The sequence below is a fragment of the Lepidochelys kempii genome, chromosome 3, assembly GCF_965140265.1.
Source record: "Lepidochelys kempii isolate rLepKem1 chromosome 3, rLepKem1.hap2, whole genome shotgun sequence".
In the NCBI taxonomy this organism is placed as follows: Eukaryota; Metazoa; Chordata; order Testudines; family Cheloniidae; genus Lepidochelys; species Lepidochelys kempii.
Genome location: NC_133258.1, coordinates 84625227 through 84646771, shown reverse-complemented (window position 1 = coordinate 84646771; position 21545 = coordinate 84625227). Strand labels below are relative to the sequence as shown.

The window sequence follows — 21545 nt, the reverse complement described above, 5'->3', positions numbered from 1 at the left end:
AGAGACTAACCAATTTATTTGAGCATAAGCTTTCGTGAGCTACAGCTCAGCTCATGAAAGCTTATGCTCAAATAAATTGGTTAGTCTCTAAGGTGCCACAAGTACTCCTTTTCCTCTTGTCACTATGTTGCCTCCCCCATTCATTAAGAGTCCCACAGTTTCCCTGAACTTTTTCTTGTTGCTAACATACCTGTAGAAACCTTTCTTGTTACCCTTCATATTCCTTGCTAGCTGCAACTCCAGTTGAGTTTTGGCCTTCCTGATTACACCCCTGCATGCTCGAGCAATATTTTTATGCTCCTCCCTACTCATCTGTCCAAGTTTCCACTTCTTGTAAGCTTCCTTTTTGTGTTTAAGCTCACTGAAGATTTCACTGTTGAGCCAAACTGGTTGCCTGCTCAACCATCTCATGGTCACTGCTGCCTAGGTTGCTTCGCACTTCTACTTCCCCTACCAATTCTTCCCTGTTTGTAAGCAGCAGGTCAAGAGGAGAACGGCCTCTGGTTGGTTCCTCCAGTAGTTGTACCAGGAACTTATCCCCAACATTCTTCAAAAATTTCCTGGATTGTCTGTGCACTGCTGTATTGCTCTCCCAGGAGATGTCAGAGTGATTGAAGTCCCACATTAGAACTAGGGCCTGTGTCCTGGAAACTTCTGTTAGTTGTCCGAAGAAAGCCTTGTCTACCGCCTCCTCCTGGTCTGGTGGTCTATAGAAGATGCCCACCACGACATCACCCTTGTTGCTCTCGCCTCTAAACTTAACCCAAAGACTCTCAAAAGAGTTTTCTGTAGTTTCATCCTGGAGCTCTGAACAATCATACTGCTCTCTTACATACAGTGAAACTCCTCCATCTTTCCTCCCCTGCCTGTCCTTCCTGAATAGTTTATACCCATCCATGACAGTGCTCCAGACATGTGAACTACCCCACCAAGTCTGTTATTCAGGTCACATCATAGTTACTTGACTGTGCCAAGACTTCCAATTCTTCTTGCTTGTTTCCCAGGCTTCTTGCGTTCGTGTACATGCACCTAAGATAACTAGCTGATTGCCCTCCTTTCTCAGTATGAATCAGGAGGCTCCCCTTGTTGCATCCTCCTCCTTGTGTTTCCTCCCAATATCCCTTCTGCACTTACCTCTGGGCATAGATCACCATCCCCCGTAGTACCATAGTATTCTGGGTTCAAACTTAGGAACAAATCATGTCCTGTGTGAGGAAAAAACATGCCTAGAAGCCTGGAAAAATCAGCAAGTCAAAATTTAGGGAGTTTCTATGGGATAATCATGTATGAAGTAGAAAGGGGACTTAGTGCTCTTCCCATCACATAGATGTCCTGATATATACAGGGAAATCCCACAGAATTCAAGATATGCAACTAGGAGTGGGGCTTTTGTTTGGAGACCTAGGCACTAACTCAACTCTTACACATTTTTACCACGTGAGTAATCCCATCTCTACTCAGCAAAGCACGCACTTACCTGCTTTCCTGAACAGGAATGGCATTATTCACATGCTTGGGGCAATGTGTTTTGCTGAATTGAGGCTCCAGTGCTTTTGCACTGTTCCCTGGCCATACAGCTTCCTCAGTAGCTGTACTTACCAGCAGCTCTTTCCTCTTTACAGGGTGTTTTATAGTGCAGGAGGGAAACAGCATAATATAATTGTGACAGGGAAATAAACTGATATTTTCTGATATTACAGCTGCCAGTGCCACTGTTAATTAAAAGTTTCAGGTTGTTACACATTGCCAAATGCTGTCTTGGAATACATGATCCACTGTATAATGATATCTTGAGGACTAAGAGTACTAAAGCTACTCCTTAATCCTGACCGTATATGGAGCATTACAATGTACTTCTAACAAGCTATTAGAATAAAACTAAAGTTAATTCCAGGACTAAGGTGACTATATGAAAAATCAATTTAGGTCTGCTCCAATCAAAGTCAGTGCATGGCATAAATTCTGTTGACATGGGTGATTCAGGACCAGACCCTTGTTCAAAATGTGTAAAATAAAGAAGGAAATTCAATGCAGTACTTAAATACCCAAACATGTTTACACATTTCCATTGCTGTTAACTGGAAATCTGGGTAAATCATTAGGGGCTACAATTTTAATGCTACTTGCAACAGAAAATGCAGCCTGGTGTCAAAGTACTGGTATCAAGATGGGAAAGTCAGAACTTCAGTAAGGAGCACAGACAACAGAATGATCATTCTAGATCTATTTTTAGCTAAGAAATTTAAGCATTTTGTGGATGTAAATACACCAAAACAACTTCAGAAAAATGCAGGGACTCAATCATCCTAGGAGATGAGCATGAGCAACTTCCATTGATTTCAATGGGAATTGTGCATGGACATCTCCCATGGATGATGGGACCTCAGAACTTGTCTTAAAAGAGCTGTAGGAATCTCCTGTTGTTCCCTGTGTCTTTGGCTGCAACTCTCATCTTCCTATCTTGACAGACTGACAGTGTGGTTGCTTCCTGCTTCACTGTTTCATATTTATATTATGGACATGGTCCAATACACTTTAACAAAGTAATCAACTGGGGGTTTAATGCTCTTAATGCTCATGAAAAAAATCCCATTAACCGTGTCTCTTATTTTCTCCTTAACCTTGATAGTGGGTCAATTATATCTTACTAATTAATGGTTCTGATTGTTCCTGATGATTTATAAGCTATCTCCTTTTAATTGTGGTTCATCATAATTGCCAGTCATTTTGGCTATAAAATGTTTATATCCTAAAATTGATATCACATTGTATCATACAACAGTGAGGGTTATCAGACTAATACTTCCTGGGTGAATGAGTACAATGATTAACATTTGTTGACTTCTAACTGAAGAACAATAATAAGGTGATATGCTTGATATTTTAAATCAAATGCATTTTTTAAACTAAGCTTTAAGATGCATTTTCTAATTTAATGTCTGACTTTAATGTCTTTTTATACATTTTGGTAGTTTAAATCAACTATGGGAAAAGTAGCCATGCAAACTATGTATGCTATGGGCCAAGTCCAGTGGGCTGTGCACTGAACATGTCAAAAGCAGATGGAATCTCCCCCCTAAACATTGTTGTGTAGCTGGTTCACAGAGCCTGAAGAAGGCCCATATTCCCAGCTCTGGGGCGGGTAGGACCAAAGGATTCTTTGGCCTTGCCCTGCTGCTCCCTCAGCTTATGCCAACCCATCCCGTGTATTCTGCCATGCAGGGACCCTCTGCAGGGTTTGGCTCTGCACTGTCTCAGGGCTATTCACCCATTTTTATGGCCTTCCAAAATCCAGCCTCACCTTGTACAGCAGATTTATGCTGCTGGAGGCCTCTGTGGATACTGGATTTGTCCTATATATGTGTGTCAAAGGTACTTCTAAGATACTTGCCTAGATCTCATAACAAGTATAAAGGATAGAAAAGATTAAAAGACTAGTTATGAATTTAAACAATAACAAGGTTATCTGTGATATCAAAAGAAATTCCTGTTGTATGCAATAAAACAACACCCATATTGTTGAATCACTCATGAAAAAAGGTTAAGGGAAATCCATATATGGTAGTTATTCTTACAGTTGGTTTGTGATACCAGATTCTATACACCAGGCAATTTACCCATTTTGATAATAGATGCGGGGCATATATACTGTTCTAACTGACCTGTGTTAAATGCAGCATACATGATTTTAATACTATATGCATTATTCAGTCAATGGAATTTTGTTTTTCCATGTATGTATTTACTATCTCAAAGTATGTAGAACAATAAAGTGGAATATGCATTTAATCTTTATCACCATGGCTTCAGAGGCAGTCGTGCACTTTTATTTTTCCCTTTATATAGTCATTCGTATGCACTGGTGTTATAAACTCGTTCTGAGGAGCTATATTAACACCTGGAAGATCTTTTGAATGATTTCCTTTAGGGACACTGTACTGTATTAAGGTTTTTGCATGTTTTGGGTTGACCGTTACCACTTGTGTGTCTCTTTGTCATTTGTGTTAGCTGTTAAAAGGCAGTGTCAGCTGGGAGCTATACAATATAATAAGATTCAGGATTGTCACTTTGTGTCACTCTGAAGCCTATTATGTCTGTAGAGTCCTCGACCATTGTGATGTCAGAGGTAACTCAACCAATTCCCACCCTTTCTCTTCAGCTAATCTGCATGTGACTGTTTCTTCAGTTTTATGAGGGACACTGCACAGATGGTCGATTGGTTGGTCCAACTGCCACACCCATGTGCCCAACTGTCACCCACACAAATCCACACAACTCTTCTAGCACAACTCTCCTTACACACAAATCAACACAATCATCCATACATCACAACCAATACACATACCACAACCAGAACACAAAATAACCCCCAGAACACACAGCCCCTCATTCACCAGCTGCACAAATCAACACACATCTCCCAGCACAAGGCCTCCTAGACAAAGATCAAAACAACCACCCATCCAAGATAACCAGCATACAAATGGGATTCACACTCTTATTGTCAATTTTTTAAGTTTTTCAGTTATTTTTAGCTTTTTTTACACACAACTTTATTATTTACACCCATGTGATTGTGTGGGCTTTCAGCTACTAGTAGAATGTGATCCTCTTCTGCCAAGACTTGATATAAACTTGCCATGGTAGAAGTCTCTCAGCCAAATTCAGTAGTGACAAAAATGGCTGTATTGTTGTATGATGGGTTTGAGTTGGCCAGAAAGCATCAATCTAGCATTCAGTGGGTGTGGAAGATGTATTACTTAAACACAGAGGGGCAAGAGGGAGTGTGATGGCACATCTGCCCCACACTGGCGGACAAGGGGTTAATAGAGCCCTAGGGAGGCTGCGCAAAAAGCAGCCAATAGGAAGGGAGCTATGAGGAGTGGCCAATCAGGGCCCAGCAGACCCATATAAAAAGAGTGCAAGGCAGAGCAATGTCAATAGCTACCTGGAGATTGGGGAGGGAGGACTGTCTGGAGTAGGCTGCAACTCTGGAGCACTTTGGACAGAGCAGTGCAGGCAGGAGAAGAGAAGGAGCTCCAGATGGGCTGCTGAAACTGAGGAGGGTGCTGTGGCCATGGGGAGGTGGTCTGGGGAAATGCAGCGATAGTAGAAGCAAAGGAATGCAGTAAGTGACTGCGGTCTGGAGGGTCCCTGGGCTGGGACCAGAAGTAGTGGGCAGGCCCAGGTTCCCCACACTCGCCAGTGGGGAAATGGCAGGACAATTGACTCCAGTTGCCACTGGGGAAGCATCTGGACTAGGAGCTATACTACCCCAGAAGGGGGGGAAACATGGTCAGTGACACAGCTGGGAGGCCAAGCCACAAAGAAGACACTGTGGTTCCTGAGGTTGCGAGAGGGGCTGTAGGCAGAGGGCAGAGATTGGGTGATGGTGTGCAGACCATGGATGGGGGCATCGGCCTCAAGCTAATCCCCAAGACTGCCAGCAGGAGGTGACAATCCAGCATGGTGAATGATACACACTGTGATGCCGGGATATATGGTAGCAGGAAAACGAGAGTGTAAGATAAAGCAACCTGTAGATCTACCTTTCCTGCTATCCCTCTTTAATCCAGCAGTGCATAAGTTACATTTATTTCCCACTGAATGCCAAATTGGTGTATGTTATAGTACTTTCCACTGACATATACTTCCAAGTGTTTGTGTCATCACCCAATTTTGTCCTTACTGTTTTATCTGTACTTTATCTGTACTTGCCAGATGCCAGTTAGTGGTGATTAGGTTCAACTCCTGAAGTAAACTGAAAGCTACTTGTAGGAAAAATGTATGTAGAAGACAAAAAGTATTAAGTGGAGCAAATATCTCAAGCCTGTTCAGAGACCTGTTTGTTAAGGATTAGGGCCTTGATTCTCCTCTCACACCGGTTTAACACACACAATTCCATTGAGGTCAGTGATATAACTGCTGATTTACATCAGTGTAAATAAGAGGAGACTCAAGCCCAAGGAATGTACCTCAATTAGAAAAGTTCTCATTGAAATACACCGAAGACAGCAACTGCAGAGTAACAGAATTTAGCCTGGACTGCCAGTGCTTAAAGCATGCCCGGTTGCAGACCTGGGTAATACATTTTTGAAAAAGCTAGCCAGGTGTCTGAGGGGCACACATGTTCAGTACTGCCTAGGGGAAAACTCCCTTGGATTGACTGCTTTCCCCATTTGCTACCTCCTGGGGAAAAGCAGCCAATAAGGGCTGCTGCAGAAGGCAGACAGAGCTCTCTCCCCCTCCCAACTCAGGAGCCAACAACATTCTCACGGGAGGGTATATTGGAGGAGTGAGCAGAAAGAGCCCACCAACTCAGAGTGACTCCACTCCCTCTTCTCTCTGCCCCTCCTGTGAGCAATGGAGGCAGAATGGCTCGCTGCTCCTCCCCACTCCCTGCAACATCCAGCCTGGCAAGAGGGGTGCCTGCTACAGCTCCACCTTGCTGGGCACAGGGGATGAAGAACTCCAGATGTGAAATAATGAGACATAAAAGATAAGACATAGTGGTAAGTACAGTGGTAGTTGGGTATGGTGGTCAGTGTGGTGGCAGTTGGATGAAGAACTGGAACCAGAGGTTGGAGCCAGAGTTAGGAGTAGGTTCAGAGCGAAGCAAGAGTGGGTCTGGGAGCTACGCTGGAGCAGGGCTCGAGCAGGCCAAGGTCTATGAAGTCTGTCACCACTATCAGGCAGGGGAGAGTTCCAAGCCCTGTAGTGACATTGGGCAGACTGAGGGGCTGTTGCTCCTGTGAGGCTTATATACTTGCCCTGAGAATCAGCAGACCAGCTCTTAGTTTGTGGATTGGCTGGAGCCTAGCACAGGAATGACAAATCACTTTTTTGCATGTGGATTAACCAGATTGTAGTTCAGGGATGACTCATCACTTCACATCAGAAGTTGCTTGAGGAGCAGAGTTGATGCTGGGGCACCGGCAGAACTTATGAGAGATTGGAGGGGAACAGAATAGATGTGGAAACAGAACTAATGTTGGGCTAGAACTGTGGGGACAGAATTGATTTGGGCATTGGGAGCAGAATTAATTGCTGAACTAGATGGGCAGACATGAGGGTAATGATAGTCCCTATGTGCTTTTTTCAGGCCACTTTATGCATGCATACTGCATCATAGAAAAGACATGAGCAGCAATGGAAGACATAGGATCTGTGGAACTGGTATGTATAGCTAATTCTTGACAAATAGTGCAGAAATCTTTTATGAATGACTGTTAGAAGAATCTTTATGCTCAAGAAAACGTTACACTTTCATTCATTAATATAGTTTAATCACAAAGGTTTCTGAATACAAATGACCCTTTCAAAGAAATTCTACAGATAGTTTAAAAAGTCATATAGATTGTGTGACTGTCAGAAATAATATAGTAGGGCTCATCTAAAGCAACATATTGTTTAGCTGCATTACTTTCTCCTATAGAATCTTGTATAATACTCAGATGTTTGTTGCAGATAAATAGGATCCACCCAGAGGAGTCTGGTTGTTAGTGCTCCCCTCTAATATGTCTTGTGGCAGATGAACTGACTGTCACTGTTGTTTGTAGTGTTGTTGTAGCCATATTGGTCCCAGGATATCAGAGCGACAAGGTAGGTGAGGTAATCTCTTTTATTTAGAAGTTGGTCCAATAAAAGATATTCCCTCACCCACCTTGTGTCTCTGACTACCAGAGGACAGAACAGACTCTCACAGCTTTAAGGGAAATTTTATAACATCCTATCACCACTTGATTAGAAAGAAAAGTATCTTCTTCTTGATTAGAAAGAAAAGTATCTTCAGTTATACTGACCATGATGCCTAAGAAGCTAAGAATCACCAGATCTTTGTGTTAAATACAATCATAAGTCATCTTATTATGTAAGGCAGTATTCCTATTCTCTCACCCAGTCTTGAATAAATGCCATCTGCAAGTGAACAGTAAAATGAACAGCGTTGGAATCTTAGTGGGAGCTACTCTTCTAAAAATAACTAGCCACTCATGTTGACTTTCATGATCTTGGAGCTGCTCAAAGAAGAAATGGCACAGAAGGACTCCATTCTCTTCCTGGGGGTTAGAAACAGGTTCACAGACTCTCATATATGTACTGGTGACTAAAGAACACAAGGAAGAAGAGGATCAGAAAGTTGAACTGCACCCGTCTGAAGCACTGTCCCAGCTGAGTTAATAGTCACTGTGGTGCTCAAACATTTCAACACTCAAATATTGTTCAGAAACAGAATCTCAGCCCCACATGCTATCAGTCCTACCATTGAGGCATATGCCCACCTAATACCTGGCTATCTACCCTGAATGATCCAAAAATGACTTGCATTTAGTCAATGAAGGAAGAGCCACTATTATTGATCTTGGCATGAAGTTTAAGTGTAGGTACATCCATAGATTCCAAGGCCAGAAGGGACAATTGTGATAATCTAGTCTGAGTTCTTGTATAGTAGGGGCTGTGATCCTCTTGACCTACTGCTCACAAACAAGGAGGAATTGGTAGAGGAAGTAGAAATGGGTGGCAAACTGTGCAGTGGTGACCATGAAATGGTCGAGTTCAAGGATCCTGACAAAAAGAAGAAAGGAGAGCAGCAGGATATGGACCCTGGACTTCAGAAAAGCACTTTGACTCCCTCAGGGAACTGATGGGCAGGACCACCTGGGAGGCTAATATGAGGGGGAAAGGAGTCCAGGAGAGCTGACTGTATTTTAAGGAAGACTTATTGAGGGTGCAGGAACAAACCATCCCAATGTGCAGAAAGAATAGCAAATATGGCAGGTGACCAGCTTGGCTTAACAGATAAATCTTCTGTGATCTTAAACACAAAAAGGAAGCTTACAAGAAATGGAAACTTGGACAGATGACTAGGGAGGAGAATAAAAATGTTGCTGGAGCATGCAGGGGTGTAATCAGGAAGGCCAAAGCACAACTGGAGTTGCAGCTAGCAAGGGTTGTGAAGGGTAACAAGAAGGGTTTCTACTGGTATATTAGCAACAAGAAGGAGGTCAGGGAAAGTGTGGGACCCTTATTGAATGGGGGAGGCAACTTAGTGACAGATGATGTGGAAAAAGCTGAAGTACTCAATGCTTTTTTTGCCTCAGCTTTCACAGACAAGGTCATGTCCCAGACTGCTGCACTGGGCAGCACAATATGGGGAAGAGGTGAACAGCCCTCAGTGGTGAAAGAACAGGTTAAGGACTATTTAGGAAAGCTGGACATACACAAGTCCATGGGGCTGGATCTAATGCATCCGAGTGTGCTGAGGGAGTTGGCGGATGTGATTGCAGAGCCATTGGCCATTATTTTTGAAAACCCGTGGTGACTGGGGGAGGTCCTTGACAATTGGAAAAAGGCAAATATAGTACCCATCTTTAAAAAAGGGAAGAAGGAGAATCTGGGGAACTACAGACCGGTCAGCCACACCTCAGTCCCTGGAAAAATCATAGAGCAGGTCCTCAAGGAATCCATTTTGAAGCACTTGAAGGACAGGAAGGTGATCAGGAACAGTCAATATGGATTCACCAAGGGCAAGTCATGCCTGACTAACCTGATTGCCTTCTATGATGAGATAACTGGCTCTATGGATATGGGAAAAGTGGTGGACGTGATATATCTTGAGTTTAGCAAAGCTTTTGATATGGTATCCCAAAGTATTCTTGCCAGCAAGTTAAAAAAGTATGGATTTGATGAATGGACTATTAGGTGGATAGAAAGCTGGCTAGATCGTTGGGCTCAACGGGTAGTGATCAATGGCTCAATGTCTAGTTGGCAGCCGGTATCAAGTGTAGTGCCCAAGGGGTCTGTCTTGAGGCCGGTTTTGTTCAACATCTTCATTAATGATCTGGATGATGGGATGGATTGCACCTCAACAAGTTTACAGATGACACTAAGATGTGGGAAGAGGTAGATATGCTGGAGGGTAGGGATAGGGTCCTGAGTGACCTAGACAAATTGGAGGATTGGGCCAAAAGAAATCTGATGATGATCAACAAGAACATGTGCAGAGTCCTGCACTTAGGACAGAAGAATCCCAGGCACTGCTACAGGCTGGGGACCGACTGGCTAAGCGGCAGATTTGCAGAAAAGGACTGGGAATTATAGTGGACGCGAAGCTGGATATGAGTCAACAGTGTGCTCTTGTTGCCAAGAAGGCTAATGGCATATTGGGCTACATTAGTAGAAGCATTGCTAGCAGATCGAGGGAAGTGATTATTGCCCTCTATTCAGCACTGGTGAGGCCACATCTGGAATACTCCGTCCAGTTTTGGGCTCCCCACTACAGAAAGGATGTGAACAAATTGGAGGGAGCTAATTGTTAAATCATTCTTGAATTGCGGTCTCCAGAACTGGACACCGTACCCCAGCAGTGGTTGCACCAGTGCCAAATACAGAGATAAAATAACCTCTCTACTCCTAAGTGAAATTCCCAAATTTATGCATCCCCGGATCGCATTAGCTCTTTTGGCCACAGGGTCACATTGTGGAGCTCATGTTCAGCTGATTATCCATCATAATCCCCAAATCTTTTTTCAGAGTCACTGCTTCCAGGATTCAGTTCCCCATTGTGTAAGGGTGGCCTGCATTCTTTGTTCCTAGATAGGTACTGTGATGAGTTCCCCCTGGGGTGCCACCTGGAACTGGGGTACCGCTGAGTCTGTTAGGGGAAAAGGGAACTAAAAGGGATATTAAAGGACCCCTGCTAATGATGGAAGTTTGGGTAATCCCTGATTTAGGGTCTGTCACCTATCGTCTCAGTGAAACAGAAAAGAGACAAAATCAAAAGTGAATGAGAAGACAGTTTATTAGGTACAAGTAAGTAAAGAACACTCAGTGGTTTGGAATCAAGGGCGTGAAGTCCAGGCCCTCTAGCCCTTACAGATGTTATGGACTAACAGTCAAAAAATCTATTCTTTATAGATGAGAGATCAGTCACGGAGGGAGGGTCATGTCTGACCGATTGCCTCAGCTCTGGTGTGACGAACAACCCGGACCTTCTTCTGTGCCTGGTGATGGTGGCATGCACAGGAGGAACACAGATCAAATCAGCTGCTGAACCAGGATCCCTCAATCTCAGGTAAGTAGGGATGAGTTGGGGCATTGCCTTTTGGAGACTGCTCACAATGACTGATGATATGACATGGACATGGGCGGCCACCATGATGGACAGCCATTGCTTATAGGCTGGCCAAAATGTTCACAGGAAGGTTAACTTCTTCCAGGGTCCATTGTCTTTGCTGATGAGCCATCAGTACTGTCTGGCTTCTTCATTTTTTGTACCAGAAAGTCTAGTTGTGGGTGTCACTCAGAGTAAGCATGATTGAAATAGATACACAGTCAATATTCTTAACTTTAGGTACAAAAATGATACATGCATATAAATGGGATAATTACATTCAGCAAGTCATAACTTTTTCAACGACACCTCACATGACCCGTCTTGTACAAAATGCATCATAATTATGCTATAACCATATAATTATATCACTATGAAGACTATAGGGTGCAGTGTCACAAATACATTTAGCCATTTTAAAATGTTTATTATTTGCTTGAGCCCAGCTTACAAAGCTATCCAGATCACTCTCTATCAATGACCAGTCCTCTTCATTATTTACCAATCCCGCAATTTTTGTGTCCTCTTCAAACTGTATCGGTGATAATTTTATATATATATTTTTACCAGGGCATTAACAAAAATGTTAATTAGCATAGGGCCAAAAACCATTCCCTTTGGGACCCCACTCAAAACACACACATTCAATAATGATTCCCCTTTTACAGTGATATTTTGACCTGTCAGTTAGCCAGCTTTTAAGCCATGCCATGTTAATTTTATATTATTCTTGTTTTTTAATCAAAATGTTATGCAGTACCAAGTCAAATGCCTTACAGAAGTCTAAATATATTATATTTGACACTATTACCTTTATTAACCAAACTTGCAATTTCATCAAATAAATATATCAAGTTAGTTTGACAGGATCTATTTTCCATGAACCTATGTTGATTGGCACTTAATTATATTACCCTCCTTTAATTATTTATTAATCAAGTCCTGTATCAGATACTCCATTGCCTTGCTTGGGATCAACGTCAGACTGACAGACCTGTAATTACCCAAGTCGTCCTGTTTACTCTGTTTAAAAATTGGCACAATATGAGCTTTATTCCAATTTTCTGGACCTTCTGTGGTATTCTAAGACTTATTGAAAATCAACATTAATGGTCCAGCAAACACCTCATCCAGCTCTTTTAAAACTCTTGGATGCCAGTTATCCAGACCTGCTGATTTGAAAATGTCTACCTGTAGTAGCTTCTGTTTAGTATCCTCTTGAGATACTCGTGGATTAGAAAGAATGTCATCATCTGATATGACTATATCATCTGTTTTCTTCCTAAATGTAGAACAGAAATAGTTATTGAACTTTTCTTCCTTTTCTGACATATTACTGACAATTCTATCATTCTCATCTAGTAATGGACCAATATCATTGTTAGGATCTTTTTGGTCCTAATATTCATATTAGTTGTTGTCCTTAACTCTGCTGACCAAAGATTTCTCCTTGATTCCCTTTCCTTTCCCTTATCAATTTCTATAATTGCTAACTTCTGATTTATATTAATTACAATAAACTTCCCCTTTCTTCCATTTTATTTATTTGTTTTATTTTATTTATATATATTAGTTTTGTGGCTGCCTTTACTTCTCTTCTAATTTAGGTTGTCATAGCTGATGCAGGATACCACCTAGGATATCATTAGTTAAGACAAAACTACTTAGTATGCACAGAACATCCCACAATAAAAACATTCATGTTCCTGAAATTTTAATGTTTGTGCAGTTATCCTGAAGAGTGAAATGGCAGCTCTCTCTTGCTATATCACCCTTCCCCAGTATTTTTTGGAAAGTACTGACTGGCATTTACAGTACTTTTGTCTAATCTTCTGAAGGCATCAGTACAGAACCAACAGTTTTCTGTTAAACAGCTTGTTGATCCTCCAGAGCTAGACCAAGGAAGTACTGTGTTGTGCAGTTGATTACAGTAAAGGATGGACATAAGAAAAATAACAGTAGCATTAAGAGTTGGAAGGGCACTTTCTGGTAATTGTCAGGCATGAATGAGCAACATTGTAATGAAATGTTATAAACCTGGCTCAAGTATACACAGAGGACAAATGTTTCTTCATGCTAAACTATGGTTGTGTATTAAGTACCAGCACCTCAACAAGAGTAGTGTGTGTATTTCTTCAGCCTCCTATGAATCCAAAATCCAAGACCACCTCCTAGATCACTGGTTTTCAAACTTTTTTCTGGGGACCCAGTTGAAGAAAATTGTTGGTGCCCATGACCCAACAGAGCTGGGGATGAGGGGTTTGGGGCATGGGAGAGGCTCATGGGAGAGGGTTGGGGTATGGGGGTGAGGGCTGTGGGGTGGGGCCAGGAATGAAGAATTCAGGGTGGGGTAGGGGGCTTTGGGCTGGGGCAGGGGGTTGGGGTGTGGCAGGGGGTCAGGGCTCTGGGTTGGCGGTGCAGGCTCTAGGGTGGGGCTGGGATGAGGGGTTTGGGGTGAGGGAGGGGTTCCGGGTTTGGGGGGGCTAAGGGTTAGGGGATTGGGGCACAGGATTGGGGCACAGACATACCTCAAGTAGTTCCCAGTCAGCGGGACAGCAGGGGTACTAAGGCAGGCTTCCTGCCTGTCCTGGCACCGCAGACTGTGCTGCTCCCCAGAAGCAGCCAGCAGCAGGTCCGGCTCCTAGGTGGAGGCACGCAAGCAGCTCCGTGCAGCTCTCATCCCCAGGCATCACCCCCCCCCAGCTCCCTTTGACTGGTTTCCGGCCAATGGGAATGCAGAGTCAGTGCTCGGGGTGGGGGCAGCACACAGAGCCCTGTGGCCCTCCTGCCTAGAAGCCGGACCCGCTGCTGGCCACTTCCGGGGTGCAGCATGGTGTCAGAATAGGTGGGCACTAGCCTGCCTTAGTTGGGCAGCACCGCCAACGGGACTTCAATGTCGCGATCGGCGGTGTTGATCAGAGTGACCCAGTGCCTGACATGCCGCAACCCAGTGCTGGGTCACAACCTGAACTTTGAAAAACGCTGGCCTAGATATTATCATAGTACAAATTAAAAAACAATGTTAAAAGAAGGTAACAAAGTCAAGTACTCAGAAGTTAGGAAATGCCAAAATTCAGGCTGCCTGTGCCATCTTAATTCAGCTCCCACCTCCTTCTGTACTCCCACCCTCTGGAAATGGCTTGGAAAAATTGAGCTACAACTGCTGTAACTTCATTGATTTCAGTGGAGTTATTCCTAACTTACTTCAGTATGAGAGGAAAATATCAGGACCTATTTATGTTAAAAGGTCAAATACTGAGACAAATTCTGTCCTCTCTTTCGCTAGTGTAACTTATTTTTTGAGGGGGAAGAGGTGGAGGGGTGGATAAAGGGTGGAATTAACTTTTTTTGTAAGTTAACATTAACTTTTTGCCCTTGGGATTTTTGGAACATGCTTTGAATTTCAAATCTCTACAAACTAATCTAGATCAATAGAATTTTTTAAGAACAGACTAATCTAAACAGAAAATCCAATGTAAAAGAGTCATGTTTCTTGCTAGGTATATTAATGGCCATTGGCTATTCAAATATGGATATCATAAGAGGTTGTGGCTTTGTAGATTTTGCAGGATTGATTTTTCACAGTGAAAGATTCCCAGCCACGGCTGTATGTTTTTTCACTCATCTCCTTCCCACTCAAAGTCAGGCCCGATATTTTGTAATTACATGTGTGCAACTGTGCAGCACACAACACTGTTTATGCAGTATTGTGTTCACAAAAACTGAGTTCTTGTGACCAGTTGTAAAACGCACATACAATCATCCCATTAGATGCTTGTTTCTTTGTTTACCCAATTATGAAAATGTGGACCTCAGAATGGAAGCTTCCGGCCAAATGCTGCCTGACTGGCTTTATTTGAACCATTTCATGTCACTGCACTCACCTGAGTGTTGAATGATACATGATCTGGTGCTCAATTGTCAGACAAAATGCCATGTCAGAAAGGAATGATAAAGTCTGAAAGTGGCCAGTCCACCCACCATACTTGCTAACATGCTGTGTCACAAACATGAAAAACATAATCTCACTTATGAATTAGTAAATCATGGAGATTCAATATCACAGCACCTAGCAAGGAGCTGATTATGCCTATCTGCATTGAGTTGGTTCATTCAGTATGCAGATAGGCACACATTCCATCTAAATGACCTATGTTCTCTGTGTGTGCACTAGTAGAGTTTAGTATTTAATCTAAAGAGGAGACTGCATTTGCTTTGCATCCTTTTCTTTAATCTGGAGCTGGAAGGCTTTGAAACACTTCTGCTTTAAAATTTTCATGTTTGCAAACATTAGCTAATTATTCCTCACAGCCATCCTGCGAAATAGGTATTATCCCCATTTTACAGATGGAGAAACTGAGACAGGAGTGACTTGCTGTAGCTCACACAGGGAGATAATAGAAGAGTTGGTCAAATGAAATAAAAGCAAAATGCATTCTAAGATGATCTTAACACTTTCAGTGTCCTTACAAACTTAGATGCTTCTCACCACAGGCTGGCTCTTCAGCGAGGCTCTCCCCTTTGATCAGTGCTTCAGTTGCTTGGTGGTGGTGGTATCTATAGATGTAGGTGGAAGAGAGAGAGCATGGCAAAATGTCTCTTGCTTTTATCATGTCCTTTTTTGTCTCCTGGCTTCCCCCTCCCCCCCGCCCCCATTCAGAGTCAGGTGAGCATTACCTCATCGCAGTCCCAAACTGTCAAAGGAAGGGGGTGACTCCCTCAAGAGTCCAACAGATTATTTTTTTGCTGCCTAAACCAGTGTCCATTGTTCCTGTGAGGCTGGGCTAGGTTTGTCCCATCCATGCTCTGATGAGATGTGAACTGCCCCCTGTTCTTGGAGAGTTTTTGCATGGGCTTGCTTTAAGCCATGAGGATACATTTTCAGCCTCATAACTATATACATGAAATTATAACCTTACTATAACATTACTGTAACAATTACTATAACAACCATGCTCAGTGCATTATGAGCCTTCCGAGGACACCCAACATGAGAAACTTTGCATTGGATACCACACAATTATTTTATAAAGATGAATATGCGGGTGTAGGGTGTTCCCCCGAGGTACAGAGTGTCACAACCCAATCTTAGCCCACACTAATGTCAATTTGTGCTGTCAGAACAGTGCTAAAAGATTTAAAGCTGCCTTCAATGGGCACTTGAGGATTGGGAAATGCTCAGCTGCCATAAAGGCAGGGTAAATCCAGCTCATGCTGAAGTCCCTAGGTCTCAACTGAGCATTGACAAATTCATAGCTGGAACCAGGCTGGTTCCCCTGTGGGTTAGTATTGGTAAAATAGGTATTTGAGTTATAAAATTGTGCTTAGGGTTTAGACCTTACTTAATGCTTGTAAATTGCTACATGCATTAATCTCACTTAACATCTGTATCGCACATTGTAAGGATACTGCTGTAAGTCTCTGTAACTGTGTAAATCACCAGACAGGAAAGAGACCTGAATTAGGACTTGTCTACACTTGAAATGCTGCAAGTCAGTGTAGACACTACCTCTGCCAATGGAAGGGTTCTCCTGTATGTTGAGGTAATCCACCTCCCGATAGGCAATAGCTATGTTGATGGAAGAATTCTTCCATGGACATAGCACTGTCTATGTTGCGGGTTAGGTCAGCTAAACTATGCTGGTCAGGGATGTAGATTTTTCACAACCCTAAATGATATAATAAAGCTGACTTAATTTTCCAGTGTAAATCAGGCATCAGTGTGAAATACTGGCTTCAAACAAAGTGTTGGGCTTTTTGCTGTTGGGCAGGACCTATTAACACCAGATAAACTATTGTGGAATATCAGAGGACAAAAGACTGTGGATTGCTCCATGAAGGGGGAACATACAAGTGAATTCCTCCTATCAGCTGAACTGGCAGCTCAGCCAAGGGGGTAGAGGAATAAAAATCTCTGACAAAGGAGAAAGTGTATCTCTATGTTGCTTGGACTCTCAAGGGCAAGATTTTCTAGGCATCGGCAAGAGATCCCCAGTATTTAGCTGGTTAGCCCTAAGGGACGTATATAGCTTGCTTATTATAAAAGCTTCTATTACCATTTGCAATTTAAGACTATAACTCATTTGTATGTGTATGTTTACCTGTTTTAACCCTTGTAAATAACTCTTGTTCTCTTTTTGTAGTTTATAAATCTTTAAATAGTTTGTTATAGAAATGGCTACAAACATTGTCTTGATGTGAGATCTAAGGTGCAATTGACCTGAGATAAGTGACTGGTCCTTTGGGACTGGGAGTAACCTGAATATTGTGACTTTTTTTTCTATATAAGGGGCAATCTATCATAAAGGCAAGCTTGCCTAGGTGACAAGATAAACTGGAGTACACAAAGGGACTGTTAGTGACTCCACAGTTAGGATGTTTATAGTGCCTCAGGAGTTTACATATGATATCTGGTGACATCTAAGTATAGAATTCACATCCTATTTGGGGTTTGTGCCCGGCCTCCTAACAGTCTGCCCTGAGGTTGGTAACCACACTCTTGAGCCACTGAAGGATAGCTTGACAGTGACATTTGAGGGAAGGGAGGGGACAAGGCCTGAGTGCACTGCACTCCAGATTCCTCAGCAGTGTAAAGGCCCCAGCAGCCATTATAAGTCAATGCAAGTTAGAACAGACCAGTGGCTGCTCTAATTTGCACCAGGAGCCAGTCTCAAGATCTGTGTCTTAGAACCACCTTTCCCTCCCCCCTTTCAGAGGCTCTGAGCTCTAGATTTAGCCTATTATGGGCTAGTCTAAACAAACACTTAGTTTGCAGCAAGCTGGGGTGTAAATCTACCTGGCACTAGCCTGCCGTGCACTAAGTGTCTCTGTGGGCCCTGCTGTCATGCACTTAAAAAAAAGTTCCACAGTGCACTTTGATCAACACTGCTTTGAAATGGGAGTAGATCAAGGCACACTTGGGAAATTTTGGTGCACTTTAGAAGGGACCACATGCACACTTATTGCACGACAGACTAGTGTGGGGTAGATTTACACCCCAGCTTGCCTTAAACTAAGTGTTTGTGTAGACAAGCCCTGTGTCTTGTGATAAAATCTTTAGTAAAAGGTATACATCTCTCTGCCACACACAGACACAATGCTGACCCAAGAGTCTCATAGTGACCTATAAAAAAACATTATAAATCAACTGCTATCTTTTTCCCTTCTCCTTCCTTGACTCCCAGGTTGACTGTTCCCTATGTTGAAGGACATGCTGGAGCCTGAGTTCTACGCTGCTAACCATTGAACAGATACGTTATCCTCCAGGCTGTTTTGAAATAACAGTTTTGTTGCTGATGGAGAAATTATTCATATGCGTAATTCTGAGCCAGTATGTTTATTATCATTCACATACTATTTTCCCCTTTTGTGCTAGAAAAAAAAAACAGCGAAAACTGATGTCCAGCCTCCTGAATTATCCATCACTATCTCTGGAACTTCTTTCATGAAACAATACCTCCTCCCACCCCACTCTCCTGCTGGTAATAGCTTATCTAAAGTGATCACTCTCATTACAATGTGTATGATAATCAAGGTGGCCATTTCCAGCACAAATCCAGGTTTTCTCACCCCCCCCCCTTTTTTTTTTCCAAAAACCACACACACAAAGAGTGAGTTTGTGTGTGTGGTTTTTGAAAAAAGGGGGGGGGTGAGAAAACCTGTATTTGTGCTGGAAATGGCCCACCTTGATTATCATACACATTGTAAAGAGAGTGATCACTTTAGATAAGGTATTACCAGCAGGAGAGTGGGGTGGGAGGAGGTATTGTTTCATGGTCTCTGTGTATATAATGTCTTCTGCAGTTTCCACAGTATGCATCCAGTGAAGTGAACTGTAGCTCACAAAAGCTTATGCTCAAATAAATTGGTTAGTCTCTAAGGTGCCACAAGTACTCCTTTTCTTTTTGTTAACAGCAAGGTTTACCCTGAAAGAGTGTAGCCACTATTTTATAAAATGTGTCTTTTTTAAATACCGCTGTCCCTTTTTTTTTCTCCACCAGCTGCATCTGTTTCAATGATCACAGGATCTTCTCCTTCCCAGAGGCTAGTGAAGATTAGAAAGAAAAAAAAACGCACTCGAGATGAAATGTTCTCCGAGCTCATGCTGTCCTCCCGCACTGACAGAGCACAGACGAATGCGTGGAGGCAAATAATGTCAGAGTGCAGGAAAGCACAAAATCACCGGGAGGAGAGGTGGCGGGCTGAAGAGAGTAAGTGGCGGGCTGAAGACAGGGCTGAAGCTCAAATGTGGCGGCAGTGTGATGAGGGGAGGCAGGATTCAATGCTGAGGCTGCTGGAGGACCAAACCAGTATGCTCCAGTGTATGGTTGAGCTGCAGCAAAGGCAGCTGGAGCACAGACTGCCACTACAGCCCCTGTGTAACCAACCGCCCTCCTCCCCAAGTTCCATAGCCTCCACACCCAGACGCCCAAGAACGCGGTGGGGGTCCACCGGCCAACCAGCCACTAGAGGATTGCCCAAAAAAAAGAAGGCTGGCATTCAATAAATTTTAAACTTTTAAAGTGCTGTGTGGCATTTTCCTTCCCTCCTCCACCACCCCTCCTGGGCTACCTTGGTAGTCATCCCCCTATTTGTGTGATGAATGAATAAAGAATGCATGAATGTGAAGCAACAATGACTTTATTGCCTCTGCAAGTGGTGATCGAAGGGAGGAGGGGAGGGTGGTTAGCTTACAGGGAAGTAGAGTGAACCAAGGGGCGGGGGGTTTCATCAAGGAGAAACAAACAGAACTTTCACACCGTAGCCTGGCCAGTCATGAAACTTGTTTTCAAGCTTCTCTGATGCGGACCGTGCCCTCCTGTGCTCTTCTAACCACCCTGGTGTCTGGCTGCGCGTAACCAGCAGCCAGGCGATTTGCCTCAACCTCCCACCCCGCCATAAACGTCTCCCTCTTACTCTCACAGATATTGTGGAGCACACAGCAAGCAGTAATAACAGTGGGAATATTGGTTTTGCTGAGGTCTAAGCAAGTCAGTAAACTGCGCCAGCGTGCCTTTAAACGTCCAAATGCACATTCTACCACCATTCTGCACTTGCTTAGCCTGTAGTTGAACAGCTCTGGACTACTGTCCAGGCTGCCTGTGTACGGCTTCATGAGCCATGGCATTAAGGGGTTGGCTGGGTCCCCAAGGACAACTATTGGCATTTCAACATCCCCAACAATTATTTTCTGGTCTGGGAATAAAGTCCCTTCCTGCAGCTTTTGAAACAAACCAGAGTTCCTGAAGATGCGAGCGTCATGTACCTTTCCTGGCCATCCCACGTTGATGTTGGTGAAACGTCCCTTGTGATCCACCAGAGCTTGCAGCACTATTGAAAAGTATCCCTTGTGGTTTATGTACTCGTCGGCTTGGTGCTCCGGTGCCAAGATAGAGATATGGGTTCTGTCTATGGCCCCACCAAAGTTAGGGAATCCCATTGCAGCAAAGCCATCCACTATGACCTGCACATTTCCCAGGGTCACTACCCTTGATATCAGCAGATCTTTGATTGTGTGGGCTACTTGCATCACAGCAGCCCCAACAGTAGATTTGCCCACTCCAAATTGATTCCCAACTGACCGGTAGCTGTCTGGCGTTGCAAGCTTCCACAGGGCTATCGCCACTCGCTTCTCAACTGTGAGGGCTGCTCTCATCTTGGTATTCATGCGCTTCAGGGCAGGGGAAAGCAAGTCACAAAGTTTCATGAAAGTGCCCTTATGCATGCGAAAGTTTCGCAGTCACTGGGAATCGTCCCAGACCTGCAACACTATGCGGTCCCACCAGTCTGTGCTTGACAGTCATCAACTTGGGAAAACACAGCACGAGAATTATATGCAAAGAAAGAGTAAAATATCCACTCTTTAGCAACACCACCACCAACAACATGTTGCAAGGAAAGATTTGGCAACCTGCATGGAAGTTGGATGAAGGAGCCCAGGCTGCGGGAGAGAGAGAGTTTGGGGGATGCACCAGGAAGTTAGTCACATGGCTTCAATGCTAGCTGCAGTTGTAGCACCTCTATAAATAGTTCTTTTAAGAAAGGGCCAGTTTCTTTTTACAAGCAAGGAGTCCTCTTGTTATTGCCCCATACACAGTATATGAAACTCCATTTTCAATAACATTGGTAGTAGTTTGTCTAACTCCCTTTCCACCCACTGATAGTAGTCCCTTGACTGCACTACCTCACTAAACCCCTGTACAGTTTAGATCAATGAGAAGCAGTAGTCCAAGAGTTTCTCAGCAAGTCTGACTCCAGTCTCAGGGGAGTCTGGTCCAGCCTGGAGGTGCCACCATTTATCTCAACTTAATGATTCAGTTTTATTAAGATGTTGAGTAGGCAGGGCCTCAGTGGCGTCCACTCAGTTCTGCTGATGTCCTCTTTGTCATCTCTCGCATTGAAGTCCTCATGGGAGGGGAGCCAGGAGCAGTTAGGG

The 21545-nt window shown here is 43.5% G+C and overlaps 1 long non-coding RNA gene across 1 annotated transcript; it reads left to right on the top strand.

Annotated features, from left to right (window-relative positions):
• Window positions 1–72: 72 nt before the first annotated feature.
• On the top strand, window positions 73–19748 carry LOC140908927 (uncharacterized). Its single transcript, XR_012158019.1, has 5 exons — window positions 73–6512; window positions 7103–7176; window positions 10915–11071; window positions 18295–18440; window positions 19111–19748. It is a non-coding gene; the product is annotated as an uncharacterized lncRNA (long non-coding RNA).
• Window positions 19749–21545: the final 1797 nt, after the last annotated feature.